General features: G+C 42.8%; 1 pseudogene; it reads left to right on the forward strand.

Moving 5' to 3' along the window:
• Nucleotides 1–11,111, forward strand: part of LOC110280960 (uncharacterized) — a 116,433-nt pseudogene extending 105,322 nt beyond the window's left edge.
• Nucleotides 11,112–15,461: the final 4,350 nt, after the last annotated feature.

The following is a 15,461-nucleotide window of genomic DNA, read 5'->3' on the forward strand; positions in this document are numbered from 1 at the left end:
CTTTAGACTAACATTGCATGATTCCTGGAAATTCTTATTAAGAATTTTGATATCCTTATTTTCTTTTCCACTCAATTTTCGAAAAATCCAAAAAAAAAATTATAAAATCTGAAACCAAAAATAATTTTATGTTTCTTGTTTGAGTCTAGTGTCGAATTTTAAATTTGGTGTCCATTGCATGTTTTTAGTCTTCTAATTTTCGAAAATTACATGCATTATGTTCTTCATTGATGTTCAAGATGTTCTTGATGATTTCCTTGCTCTGATCTTCATTGATCTTCAAGTTGTTCTTGATGATTTCCTTGCTCTGATCTTTAAATTCTCTTGTCTTGAGTGTTTTGTTGTTTCTCATATGCATTCTCAATTTGTTAGTGTCAATAGTAAACAAACTTCTAAGTTTGGTGTCTTGCATGCATTGTTTATTTGATTTTAGTTGTATTTTGATTATTTCTCATCATTAAAAATTCAAAAAAAAATTAATTTGTGTCTTTTCAAGTCAATAATATAGAGAATTGAAGATTCAGAACATACAGCAGATGAATTACACAGAAAAAGCTGGGCGTTCAAAACGCCCAGTGAGGAAGGAAAACTGGCATTTAAACGCCAGCCAAGGTACCTGGTTGGGCGTTTAACACCTAAAAGGGTAGCATTTTGGGCGTTAAACACCAGAATGGATACCATTTTGGGCGTTTAACGCCAGGATGGCACAAGAGAGAATATTTTGTTTTTAATTCAAATTTTTTTTCAAGTTTTCATAATTTTTCAAAATCAAATCTTTTTCAAATCATATCTTTTCAATCATATATTTTCAAAATCAATTTCTTTCATTTTTCAAAAATACTTGCTAAAAATTAATGATTTGATTCAACATTTCAAGTATGCTGCCTTTTCTGTTGAGAAAGGTTTAATGTCTGAATCATATCTTTTAAATTTCTTGTTAGCCAAGTCATTAATTTTAAAAATCAAATCTTTTTAAATTGTTTTTCAATCATATCTTTTTAATCACATCTTTTTCAAAATAGTTTTCAATCATATCTTTTTGATTTCTAATTTCAAAACCTTTTTCAAAAATCACTTTATTTCTTTCCCAACTTTAATTTTTGAAAAATCATTCTTCAATTTTTCAAAATTTCTTCAAAATTTTTTAATTTATTTTCAAAAATTCTTCCCCTCTTCTCACATCCTTCTATTTATGGACTAACACTCCATCCTTCTATTTGTGGAGGAAAGTGTATCCCTTGAGGCATCTCAGGGATTTCATGATGAGGAAATTCCTCATGTCCATGAGTGGGATCTCTTGTTTGCTCCATCCTCTTCTTAGTGATGGGCTTGTCTTCATCAATGAGGATGTCTCCCTCTATGTTAATTCCAACTGAATTACAGAGGTGACAAATGAGATGAGGGAAGGCTAACCTTGCCAAGGTAGAGGACTTGTCCACCACCTTATAAAGTTCTTGGGACATAACCTCATGAACTTCTACTTCCTTTCCAATCATGATGCTATGAATCATGATAGCCCGGTCTATAGTAACTTCGGACCAGTTGCTAGTGGGAACGATTGAGCATTGGATAAACTCCAACCATCCCCTAGCCACGGGCTTGAGGTCATGCCTTCTCAGTTGAACCGGCTTCCCTCTTGAATCTCTCTTCCATTGAGCGTCCTCTTCACAAATGTCTATGAGGACTTGGTCCAACCTTTGATCTAAGTTGACCCTTCTAGTGTAGGGGTGTTCATCTCCTTGCATCATGGGCAAGTTGAATGCCAACCTTACATTTTCCGGACTAAAATCTAAGCATTTCTCCCGAACCATTGTAAGCCAATTCTTTGGGTCCGGGTTCACACTTTGATCACGGTTCTTGGTGATCCATGCATTGGCATAGAACTCTTGAACCATTAAGATTCCGACTTGTTGAATGGGGTTGGTAAGAACTTCCCAACCTCTTCTTTGGATCTCATGTCGGATCTCCGGATATTCACTCTTTTTGAGTTTGAAAGGGACCTCGGGGATCACCTTCTTCATGGCCACAACTTCATAGAAGTGGTCTTGATGCACCCTTGAGATGAATCTCTCCATCTCCCATGACTCGGAGGTAGAAGCTTTTGCCTTCCCTTTCCACTTTCTAGAGGTTTATCTGGCCTTAGGTGCCATAAATGGTTATGGAAAAACAAAAAGCAATGCTTTTACCACACCAAACTTAGAAAGTTTGCTCGTCCTCGAGCAAAAGAAGAAAGAAGAGAGTAGAAGAAGAAGAAAGATAGGAGATGGATATGGGCCTTTTTGTTTCGGCCAAAGGTGAGAAGTAGTGATTAGGTTGTGTGAAAATGAAGGAGTGAAGAAGGGTTTATATAGGGGTGGAGAGAGGGGTAGGGTTCGGCCATTATGGGTGGGTTTGGGAGGGAAAGTGGTTTGAATTTGGATGGTGAGGTAGGTAGGTTTTATGAAGGATGGATGTGAGTGGTGAAGAGAATGGTGGGATTTGATAGGTGAGGGGTTTTTGGGGAAGAGGTATTGAGGTGATTGGTGAGTGGGTGAAGAAGAGAGAGAGTGGCGGGGTAGGTGGGGATCCTGTGGGGTCCACAGATCCTGAGGTGTCAAGGATAACTCATCCTTGCACCAAATGGCGTGCAAAAATGCCCTTTCTGCCAATCCTGGCATTAAACGCCGGGCTGCTGCCCCTTTCTGGCGTTTAACGCCAGCTTCTTGCCCATTCCTGGCGTTAAACGCCAGTCTGGTGCCCCTTTCTAGCGTTAAACACCCAGAATGGTTCCAGACTGGGCGTTAAACGGCCATTTGCTGCCCTTACTGGCGTTTAAATGCTAGCAAGCTTTTCCTCCGGGGTGTGCTATTTTTCTTTCTATTTTTCATTCTATTTTTGCTTTTTCAATTGATTTTGTGACTTCACATGATCATCAACCTACAGAAAACATAAAATAACAAAAGGAAAATAGATAAATATAACATTGGGTTGCCTCCCAACAAGCGCTTCTTTAATGTCAGTAGCTTGACAGTGGGCTCTCATGGAGCCTCACAGATGTTCAGAGCAATGTTGGAACCTCCCAACACCAAACTTAGAGTTTGAATGTGGTGGTTCAACACCAAACTTAGAATTTGGTTGTGGCCTCCCAACACCAAACTTAGAGTTTGACTGTGGGGGCTCTGTTTGACTCTGTTTTGAGAGAAGCTCTTCATGCTTCCTCTCCATGGTTACAGAGGGATATCCTTGAGCCTTAAACACAAAGGATTCTTCATTCACTTGAATGATCAATTCTCCTCTGTCAACATCAATCACAGCCTTTGCTGTGGCTAGGAAGGGTCTGCCAAGGATGATGGATTCATCCATACACTTCCCAGTCTCTAAGACTATGAAATCAGCAGGGATGTAATGGTATTCAATCTTTACCAGAACATCCTCTACAAGTCCATAAGCTTGTTTTCTTGAATTGTCTGTTATCTCTAGTGAGATTCTTGCAGCTTGTACCTCAAAGATCCCTAGCTTCTCCATTACAGAGAGAGGCATGAGGTTTATGCTTGACCCTAGGTCACACAGAGGCTTCTTGAAGGTCATGGTGCCTAATGTACAAGGTATTGAGAACTTCCCAGGGTCCTATCTCTTTTGAGGTAATCTCTGCCTAGTCAAGTTATCCAGTTCTTTGGTGAGCAAAGGGGGTTCATCCTCCCAAGTCTCATTACCAAATAATTGTCATTTAGCTTCATGATTGCTCCAAGGTACTTAGCAACTTGCTCTTCAATGACATCTTCATCCTCTTCAGAGGAAGATTACTCATCAGCGCTCATGAATGGTAGAAGTAAATCCAATGGAATCTCTATGGTCTCAATGTGAGCCTTAGATTCCCATGGTTCCTCATTAAGGAACTCATTGGAGGTCAGTGGACGTCCATTGAAGTCTTCCTCAGTGGCGATCACTGCTTCTTCCTGATAAACCCCAATTTTAGGGTTTATCTTGTATCGATTTCAGGGGTTTTATCAACGATTCCATACGCTTTTCATATGAAAATACACGGTTTTGTGTTTCTTCCCTAGTTTTTGCCTTATGGATGAAAGCATGCCTATTTTGCACTAAACTAGATACATTGCTATTCTTCTATTGGTGCCATTCGATGCCGTGACCTGTGTGTTAAGTGGTTTTAGGATATAGGGCATGGATGACCCGGAGGAGAAAAGGAAAGTGGGTGAAAAAGAGGGGAGCATGAGAAATTGAGGCTTGGAAACTTCAGCAAGGGCGCGTGCGCGTACTTGGCGCGCCCGCGTGGATTGCGCAGCCAGAAGCCAAAGTCAGAGGCCAAGCTACGAGCCGGCACGTGTAGCGGCTGAGCCATGACCACCATGGACGCGCAAGCGTACGTCACGCGTCCGCTCGAATTGCGAGATGGCTCAGTGGCGCGCGCGCGTACTTTGTGCGAGCGCGCCGATGTTCGAATATGATTTTTTTTAGGGGTCACGTGACCTGGGCGTGGAGACAGTTGGAGGTCCCATTTTGGGGAAGTGCCTTGGCGGGAAAATCTTAAAAAGACCAGGGGTTAAAGGGTTAAAGGACTTTTAGCTCATTTTTACATGTTTCTAGAATTTTCTCCTTGTGGTAGTTACACTCTTGGGTAGAGAGAGAGATCTCAAGCTCTCATTAGGGTTCATCTTCTTCAATTTCTGAATTCTCAATCACTCTTTGGTGAGATCAACTTGCAATTCTCAATTTACTTTGTCCATGTTATAGATCTTCTTCTCTAATCTCAATTAGTGCTTGTAATTGATCAATTCTCATAGATCCTAGATTCAATTTTGTAGTTTTGGATTCTATCAATTTCCTGAGAAGTTCATTTCTATTGTTGTTCTTTGTTAATTGTTGTTAATTTCTTGCGTTGAAGTGCTTTTAATTCTAATCTCTTCTCATTCTTACTATGTCTTTCATCCTTGCTCATCAAGTGTTTGATAAAATGCCAATACTAGTTATGGAGTAAAAGTTTCTTACTTGGCATAGGGGTTTGGACCATTAGAGAATGTTGAATAGCTTATGTCAATTGTTGATTGGGAATTAGGAATTGCTAATTGACTTTGAGTGCACTAAAGCTAGATTTCCCTAGGGTAAAACTAGGACTTGTGACTCAAGTTGGTTAATCTCATTTAACTTTCCTCTATACCTAGGGGTTAACTAAATGAAGCAAAGCCTAATTGTTATCATCATTGAAGAAACTGTAATGATAGAATTTCTAATGCCAACCCTAGGCCAAGTCTTTCAACATTGATAGTTTACCACCTATTCTCGCTAAACATCTAAAAGAACTATAACAAAGCTTCCTAATCAATAATATGCATTCTCTAGCAATTCCAAGGGAGGACGACTCGGGAGACTAGTAATCTCGGTTATAGATTGTAGGATTGTTTGATGCAAAGTTTTGAATGTCGATTAGACTATACTCACGATCATATCCATTATTGAATTCTAAATCGGCATGCTAATTTTCGTTTATCAAAATGGCGCCGTTGCCGGGGAATTGCTTAGTGTGCCATGTTATTGTTTAGAGTAAATAAGTGTATATGTACATAGTGCTTTTCATTGTGATTCTTTGTTCAAGTGACTAAACCCCCATCATTACCATGATTTTTACTTCTTCTTCATTGCATGATGCGTTCACAACCAAATCCGAGCTTAGTCCCATTTGATCCGGAAATAGAACGAACTTCGCTTCATATTAGACAAGCTCGGAAGCGGTTAAGTTTTGGGGAAGGGGGAAAGGTTTTCACCACCTTACCCACCTTACTAAAAGTAAACATTGAACCGTCACTCGAAGAAGGCAATAACCATTCTCCCATCAATATCACTAACAACTCTTCTTTTGCTTTAGGTACTAACACCATGGCCGCTCCGAGGAGAGTTACTATCAAGGAAGCGGGTGCACCGGATTATGTCCTTCAACCCCTTCATGTAACTCACCCCAACTTGAATGCAAACTTTGAACTTAAGACTGCTTTGATCAACCTCCTACCTAAGTTCCATGGACTTCCCGCACAAGACCCTATTCGACATCTCAAAGATTTTCATCGTATATGCTCAACAACTAGACGGGAAGGATCCGATGAGGTTGCTATATGGTTGTTTGGTTTCGTAAGCTACTAGACGCATGCCCTAATCACATGATTGACACTCAAGTGTTGCTTGGATACATATGTCAAGGGATGCGAGAACAAGATAGAACTCTCTTGGACACTTCTAGCAATGGCTCTTTGTCTAAATATAAAACAGCGGAGGAGGCATGGCAACTTATCATCGACTTAGCCTAATCCAATCAACATATGAGACGAAGAGTCAACCGCCCAAAAACCGTGAATGAGGTATCAACTAGTAGCGAAACCATCGCTCTAACCAAATCCTTGAGCGAAATGACATCCATCTTGAAGCAACTCCAATTGAGCCAACAACAACCACAACAACCTCAACCATACCAACAACCTCCACCCCCTCAACAATACAATCAACAATTGGTCCCGCAGAAAGTGTGTGGCATTTGTTCATGCTATTCCCACTACACGGATAAGTGCCCAAGCCTTCAAAAAGACAACACCTTGGCGGCTACTCACAATTTCTATGACCGCCCAAATCAAAGGTACTACCAAGGCGGTAATCCTAACCAAGGATACCCTTATCAAGGAGGAAGCTACAATCAAGTGAGTAGCAATCAAAATCAAAATTGGAGGGACAATCACCAACAAGGAAATAGGGACAACAACAACAACAACGGAGGAGGTCAAAGATGGAACAACAACAACTCACAAAACCGGCCATCATACAACGAACAAAACCAATTATACAACCAACAAAACCAACCATACAACCAACAAAACCAACAAAGAAACTACCAAACATACCAACCATCACATCAAAGACCACCACCCAACCAATCACAAGCCCCTCAACTCACATACCTGACCTCCCCATCTATCCAAGATGATACACTCCGGACCATCATTCAAGGCCAAAAGGAACTACAAAACACACTTGCTTCTGGTCTCACCGGCCTCACCTCTACACTACAAGCCCTTCTTGCACGCATGGATCCATCATCAAATCCCACTCCTCAACCCCCAATCCAAAGCGTCATCCCCTCTCAACCTCAACCCAATCCTAAGGGAGGCATCAATGCCATCACCCTAAGATCTGGAACACAATTAAAAGAGAAGGGAGCAAAGGATTCAAATTCTATCCCAACCATTCAAGGGGAGGAGGGAATAGATATAGAAGAGGTAGTGAAAGAGGAGACACCACAAGTCATAGTTGAGAATGAAGAAGCTCAACCAACAAAAGAGACCCCCAAGACGAAGAGAACCTTGGAAGAAGAAATTGCTCAACCACTCCCATTTCTAACACTTGCAAAGAAGGCTAAGAAGCGCATAGAGCTCGACCCCAAAATGATAGAAATATTCAAAAAAGTCGAGGTAACCATCCCCCTCTTCGATGCTATCCATCAAGTTCCTAGATATGCAAAATTCCTTAAAGATCTATGCATGAACAAGGACAAAATTCTTGAATTGGAAACCATCCTATTGGGGAGTTCTATTTCCGCTTTAATGGGAGCATTGCCCGAGAAGTGTGATGACCTGGGCCCTTGTATAGTGACTTGAACCGTCAATGGAGTTCAATCCCTAGATTGTATGTGTGACCTCGGTGCATGTGTTAGCATCATGCCGCTCTCCGTCTACCGGGTATTGAAGTTACCACCGCTAAAGAGGTCGGCGGTGAGATTTGTCCTAGCGGATAAAAGCATAATAACCGTAGCGGGTGTGGCGGAAGATGTATTGGTGAATATTAAAGGGTTGGTGTTTCCGATTGACTTCTATGTCCTTGAGATGCCATCAAATGAACCCGAGAGAGCATCATATATCTTACTTGGAAGACCATTTTTGAGAACTTCTAGATTTAAGCTAGATGCCTACTCGGGAACCTATTCATTTGAGATAGATGGGAGAATCGTGAGTTTTAGCCTATAAGAAGCAATGAAGCATCCACCGGAGAATCACTCTCTATTTCGGTGTGATCCAATCGACAACATTGTTGCCGAAGTGCACCTTGCAAAGTTAGATGAGAAGCACATGATTGAAGAAGCAAATGAAGATCCAAGCAAACTAAACACGACACACCATACAAACCATCCGGAAATTCAAACTTCAAATCATGACAAAAAGATGGAATTGAAGCCACTACCACCCCACCTTAAGTACTCATATCTTGATGAATCCCACAAGCTCCCCGTGATAATTGCAAAAGAGCTAACCCCTCAACAAGAAGAAAAGTTGCTAGATGTCTTGAGGAAAAATAAAAGGGCAATCGGGTGGAGTTTGGCGGATCTAGTGGGAATAAGCCCCCAAGTATGCGAGCACCACATATTTCTTGAAGAAGGAGCAAGACCGGTCCGACAACCTCAAAGGAGACTTAATCCAACCATTCTTGAGGTTGTGAAAAAAGAAGTCACTCGGCTACTTGAGGCGGACATCATCTATCCCATCTCGGATAGCGAGTGGGTAAGCCCGGTCCAAGTGGTGCCAAAGAAATCTGGGGTGACCACAATCAAAAATGAAAGCGGTGAACTTATAGCAACAAGGGTGCAAAATTCTTGGAGGGTATGCATAGACTACCAAAGATTGAATGCGGCCACAAGAAAAGATCACTTTCCACGACCGTTCATTGATCAAATGCTTGATCGATTAGCCGGTAAATCATATTATTGCTTTCTTGATGGTTACCCCGGATACTTCCAAATACACATTGCTCTAGAGGATCAAGAAAAAACCACATTTACTTGCCCCTTTGGAACGTATGCATACAAGCGTATGCCATTTGGCCTATGCAACGCACCGGCAACGTTTCAAAGATGCATGATGAGTTTATTTGCGGATTTCCTAGAGCAATGTATGGAAGTTTTCATGGACGATTTTAGCGTGTATGGTGACTCATTTGATCATTGCTTAGGCAACCTTGAAAAAGTCTTAGAGAGATGCACCAAAACAAACCTTGTCTTAAATTTTGAAAAATGTCATTTCATGGTTAAACAAGGCATTATTTTGGGACACATTATTTCAAAAGAAGGCATCTCCGTAGATCCGGCAAAAATAAATGTCATATCTAGTTTACCTTATCCCTCCTCTGAGAGGGAAGTCCACTCCTTTCTTGGACATGCAGGATTCTACCGGAGGTTCATCAAAGACTTTAGCAAAGTAGCCTTACCTCTCTCTCGACTACTACAAAAGGACACTGAATTTGAGCTGAGCAAAGAGTGTATGGAAGCATATGACAAGCTTAAAGTGGCATTGTCACAAGCTCCTATTGTGCGAGGACCGAATTGGACTCAACCATTTGAAATCATGTGCGATGCTTCGAATTATGCGGTAGGAGCTGCGTTAGCACAACGCGAGGGTAAGATTCCCTATGTTATAGCTTATGCTTCCAAAACACTAGATGGGGCCCAATCCAACTACACTACTACCGAAAAAGAACTCCTAGCTATCGTTTTTGCTTTGGACAAGTTCCGATCCTATCTTCTTGGTTCCAAGGTAGTAGTGTACTCGGATCACGCGGCATTAAAGTACTTGTTGACCAAAAAGGAATCAAAACCGAGATTAATTCGATGGGTGCTTTTGTTACAAGAATTTGACTTGGAGATCAAGGATAGGAGTGGTTCCCAAAACTTAGTAGCGGACCATTTAAGTCGCATCGAACACTCAAAAAGTGACACCACTCCTATCAATGACTCTTTTCCTCTAGATGGGTTGCACTCAATCTCGGAAGTAGTTCCTTGGTACGCCCCAATAGCAAACTACTTGGTTTCACACACCTTCCCTCCCAACCTCAACAAACATCAAAAGGATAAGCTGAAAAGCGAATCCAAATACTATGTTTGGGACGATCCCTATCTGTGGAGGTGTGGAGCGGACCAAATAGTGCGATGGTGCATACCCCAAACCGAATTCCAAGCAATCTTGGACGCTTGCCATTCTTCCGAAGGCGGTGGCCACTACGGCCCCCAAAGAACGGCAAGAAAGGTCCTTGATTGCGGATTTTGGTGGCCAACCCTTCTCAAAGACTCTTCTTTCCATTGCAAATCTTGTCCCCAATGTATTCGATTTGGAAATATTTCTAAGAAGGATGAAATCCCCCAACAAAATATGCTTTTTTGTGAAATTTTTGATGTATGGGGAATCGACTTCATGGGACCATTTCCAAATTCCAATGGCTTTCTCTACATTTTGTTAGCCGTCGATTATGTGTCAAAATGGGTGGAGGCAATCCCCACCCGGACGGATGATGCTCATGTTGTTTTTTCTTTTGTGAGGAACAATATCATTTGTCGTTTTGGCTCCCCAAGAGCAATCATAAGTGACCAAGGATCCCATTTTTGCAACAAAAAAATGGACGGCCTCATGAGAAAGTATGGCATTACACACAAAATTGCCACGACCTACCACCCGCAAACAAACGGCCAAGCTGAGGTTTCTAATCGGGAAATTAAACATGGGTTGGAAAGAATTGTGAAGCCGAATAGGAAGGATTGGAGCACTAAGCTCTCCGATGCACTTTGGGCATACCGAACGGCTTACAAAACACCCATTGGCATGAGCTCTTTTAGGCTTGTATATGGTAAAGCATGTCATTTACCGGTAGAAATCGAACACAAAGCTTATTGGGCCATAAAGGAATGCAATCTGAGTTTGGGTGGAGCTGGAGTGGAAAGAAAGCTTCAATTGGCGGAATTAGAATGCTTGAGATTAGAAGCCTATGACAATTCTAGACTCTACAAGGAAAAGATGAAAGCCATTCATGACAAGAACATTAGGAGAAGGGAATTTAGACCCGGTGAGCTAGTCCTCCTTTACAACTCAAGGTTGAGATTGCTACCCGGAAAGCTTAGATCGAGATGGGATGGACCTTACCAAGTAGAGAAAGTAGAACCTTACGGGGTCTACCACTTGCGCCACCCATCAAGTCCGGACATTTTCAAGGTAAATGTGCACCGTCTCAAATTGTACCATGGTGAGCAAAGAAAGAACTCCAAGGAATTGGAAGTGTTCCTCTTGAGGGATGCACCTCTTGAACAAGAACTTTGAGCCAGTGGAAGTCCAACTTAAGGACGGTAAATAAAAGTGCTAGGTGGGAGACACCCCACCATGGTAAGATCTACCATTTGTACATAGCCATTGAATCCTTCTTTAATTGATACTTGCTCAATACTTAACTTCATGTTTGGTAGCTAGGTATTTGATGAAGTTGTAGCTAGGTTTAATTTCAAGTTTGTTTCATTTGTTGCGTTCGTTTGGTACTTTATCATGTTAAACAAGGCTTCTATAGTGCTTGAGTGGTCGTTTGGAGGGGTGGAATGCTTGAATTGGTGTAAGAACCTGAAAACTTTGCAAAAACACCATTCCCCGCATGTGCGCACCTGGCACGTACGCGCGTATGAGGCATTTTCGGCCATCCTCGTGAGCGCGCCACGTGCGCGGACGCGTGGATTGCGAGAATTACCCTCCATACATTTTCCAGAAAGTTGCGCCCACACTACGCCGGCACCATGCCTGAGGCACAGGCCACTCACGCATGCGCGCACATGGCGCGTACGCACTCTTTTGGCAACTCACGGATCGACGCGCCAGTGCATCTTGCGCGCGCCCGCCGATCGCCCCTGTGCACTCCTGGTACATCTTCCAGAGAGTTGGGCCACTTTCGCGCCTGTACTGAGCCCCCAGCACACCACCTCTGTCGCGTGCGCACACTAGGCGCCGACGCGTCAGTCCGCTCATGACGCTAGGGATGCGCCCGCGCCCATGCCGCGCACGTATCCCTAGTCCTGCAGCAACCTCTGGGCCATTTTTCCAGAGAGTTGAGCCAATCCCAGGCCAATCTCATGCCTGAGGCATAACATCATTACCGCGTACATGCACCTGCCGCGCGCGCACCAACATCCCTGCAGCCAACTTCTGGTACTTCTTCCAGAAAGTTGTGCCACCTCTGAGCCAACCTTGTGCCACCAGCACAAGCACATGGGCGCCCACGCGCATTGTGCGTGCGCGCGCCATTACCCCATCCTACTTTCCTGCGCGGGCGCGCACCGTGGGCGCACGCGTGGATGTCCGACATGAATATAACAGGGGAGCACACTTGCTCCCATCATTCTCCTCTTCCCTTCTCTTCTTGCCTCCTCTACTATCCACTACCATTTTTCCTTCCAAACATTTACCTCCCACCAGGATTTCCGGCAACCACCCACCTCCGGTGGTCCCTACTTTGCTCCCTTCATTCTCCATCATTCTACTCTACAACTTCCTCTCCCATACCCCCCTTTCCATCTCTCTCAAGGTACTATACTATGCTTCCCTCTTGCTCTACATCTCTCTTTTGTCTCTTAGTTAGTTGATTTCATTCTCTTTTAGGTAGCCTTTTTCTTTTTTCCTTCCACTTTTGAGCCCCTCACTTCTTTAGGGTGTTTTTGCTTCATTTCTAATTAGTCTTTATGGGCGTTTTGGTTATAACTTCTTTTGCATTGGTGGATGAAATATGTTACATGATTTTCTTACAACCATTGTACATTGTAGTGATTAATATTGGTTTGTGGAATGTCACATTGCCACCTCCTCACCTATTTGCATACTACATAAAGGATGCACGCCAAGTAGTTGAGAAAAAGCATACATGATTTTTTGAGCTCATTGTAACTCATTGCTTCTTAACTATGTGTTTTTTTCCCAATACTTTAGTCACTCTTTGGTGCACCCTCACATTCTACAATCCACCCACTCACTTTATCATAAGTTGCTTTCCACTCTTGGTATTTGTAGGTATATACTTCTCATGCCTTTTACTTGCATGCTTACACTACCCCTATACCACATGCCAGTGATTTGCCTTGCTTATCAAATATTATCTTAGTTACATGTTGCAGCTGTCATGTAATGACGATACCCATACTCTTACGGCACAATTTCTCACTCGCATGATCCCATTTCATTACACTTCCTTGAGTTTGATGTCATCTCCTTCTTTACTATCGCAGGATGGTCATCAAAAAGAACAAAGGAAAAGCCCCGAAGAGACCAACCACCAGCAGAGCGGGCCAAGAACCAACAGCTAAGCCCTCCTCAAGAAGGCTAAGGGCCCCGTTGATGCTTTAGAGAAGGACAACCCTCCAAAGGACTCAACCAAGTTCCCTAACCGCAACTGCGAACTTGTTCACTCAAGGATGATTGAGCGGAATTATCACCCGGACCCCCTTCTAGTCCTACCAGCTCACTTCACTCCGATAGTGATGCCACACATTGACCGGAGGCAATGGAGGTTCCTCTTGAGGCAACCTAAGGAGGTCAATTTAACATGGGTGGTGGAGTTCTACTCCAACTACCACTCACCCCTCCTCACATCAATCTTTGTGCGCCGAAAGCAAGTGTTAGTCACGGTGGAAGCCATCCAAGGAGTACTTAAGATTGGGCCATTGACGGATGGATATGACGCCTATCAAGAAGTCTTGTCAGCATGCAACGAACATGAGTTCGATTGGAGCGCGGTCCTCCGCGTAATAGCTTTACCCAAAGCATGTTGGATTCGGGGGACCATAAAGCGACGACCAAAAGGTTTAGATGCACGTTTCCTCACTCAAGAAGCCGCGGCATGGGCTCAAATCCTAGCTCACTATGTGCTCCCGAGCACCCATGGGTCGTCCATTACCGCCGAGCTCGCCTTATTGGTATGGTGCATCCTAACCGAGAAACCGGTCGACATTCCGCATGCCATTCGCCAATCCATGGAGCGCATTCATGTTAAGGGAAACTTACCCTTCCCCGCTATGGTGACCGAATTAGTGGCGGTAGCCGGTGTCCACCGGGAGGCTAAGGATAGGAGGACCTCAGTCCCGGTCGAGGGTGATGTTATTCCGACCAAGAGGTGCCTCAAGCCGCCGGAAGTCACCAAGGACCTTGGACTGACCACCCCAACTCGCAACACCACTACTTCATCCGCACCACAAAAATCAGCCGCCCAACGCCTTGAAGACCTTCACAAGAAGTTGGACCGTTATGAGAGGCGTAACCAGCGCCGATATGCTCACATGAAGCAGCTTCTAAGCATTGTCACCCCACCTATGGAGGAACCGGATATCTCCACATCTACCGCTACTTCAAGCGGACATAGTGATGACAACGGAGATGAAGGACACTCGGAACTCAGCCACCCATTGCGCATCACCTATAGCACGGAGGACCGTGCTACGTTTTAAGTGTGGGGAGGTCGGCCGATCGATCTCCGTAGGTAACACCCGAATAAATTTTTGAACTCCGTTATAGTTAGGATAGGTTGCATGATTAGGTTTTCTTCGACACCATTTGCATGATAATTTACTTGGTTGGAACAATGAACTTTCTCTTAGGAAACTAATACTTTAGGGCAAAATCAAGATTTTGGGCCAACCTTGACATTGCCAATTTTGAATATTTTAATGTTAAACTTGCTTGAAGATTGTACTTTAGAACATGGATTCTGAGCTAAGAACACAAGCTTGTGAGCTTTGAGCCTTGTTTTGTGGTTACATCTTATAGTCACTTATTCTCCTTCTTGTGTGCAATTGTTCTCCCTCTATAAGTGTGATCCTTGCTTTATTTGAGTCTATATGTCCATTATTCCTTGTATTCATGCATTTATATGATTGAGGCCATTATTTCATTAGCCTACTTACCCAAATAGCCTTACCCTTTATCTCCCCTTGTTAACAAATTTGAGCTTATGCCTAACCCATTTGTTCTTTAAATTAGCACATTACAAGCCTAAACCGGAAAACAATAAATGTCCCTCTTTGGATCCTTAATTAGCTTAGGCGAGTGTGTGTGAGTATCATTCGAGTGTGGGAATCTTGGGACAACGGGTGAATAAAAGGGTAGTTTTACATTTTTGTTGAAAATATTGGGAATTGGGTACATGCTCATGTATTGATCGAATGTATAGACCTTATGCATTGATGCTCTTGTATATAAAGAAAAAAAATAAATAAAAGAGAAAAAAAACAATATGAAAAAAAAAATATATATATATATATAGAAAAAAAAAGAAAAAAAAGAGAAGAGAAGAAAAAGAAAGGCATTAAAGGGGACAAAATGCCCCAAAGCAAAGTGTAGCTCAATAAAATCAATGCATGAGTGTTGTGAAATGAAAAAGGGATGCATGAGTATGTGAAAAGTGAAGAATGGGTAGTTAGGTTAGCTTTGAAAATTGCATAGGACGTCAAAGTGTAGCTCAATAAAATCAATTGCATACTCTAAAATTGATTCCTAATGATTGAGGTTGTCACAGAGTTAGGACTCAACAACCTTGATTTTGAGAAGTGGATGCTCCCTCAACTTGTGGGGTGTTTGACCCTTCAAGGGAGAGCTTCTGGCGCTTCAGCTCCTGTAGCTCATGCCCCTGCTTCTCTTGTTCCT

The sequence above is a fragment of the Arachis duranensis genome, chromosome 1 (genome assembly GCF_000817695.3).
Source record: "Arachis duranensis cultivar V14167 chromosome 1, aradu.V14167.gnm2.J7QH, whole genome shotgun sequence".
Classification (NCBI taxonomy): domain Eukaryota; kingdom Viridiplantae; phylum Streptophyta; class Magnoliopsida; order Fabales; family Fabaceae; genus Arachis; species Arachis duranensis.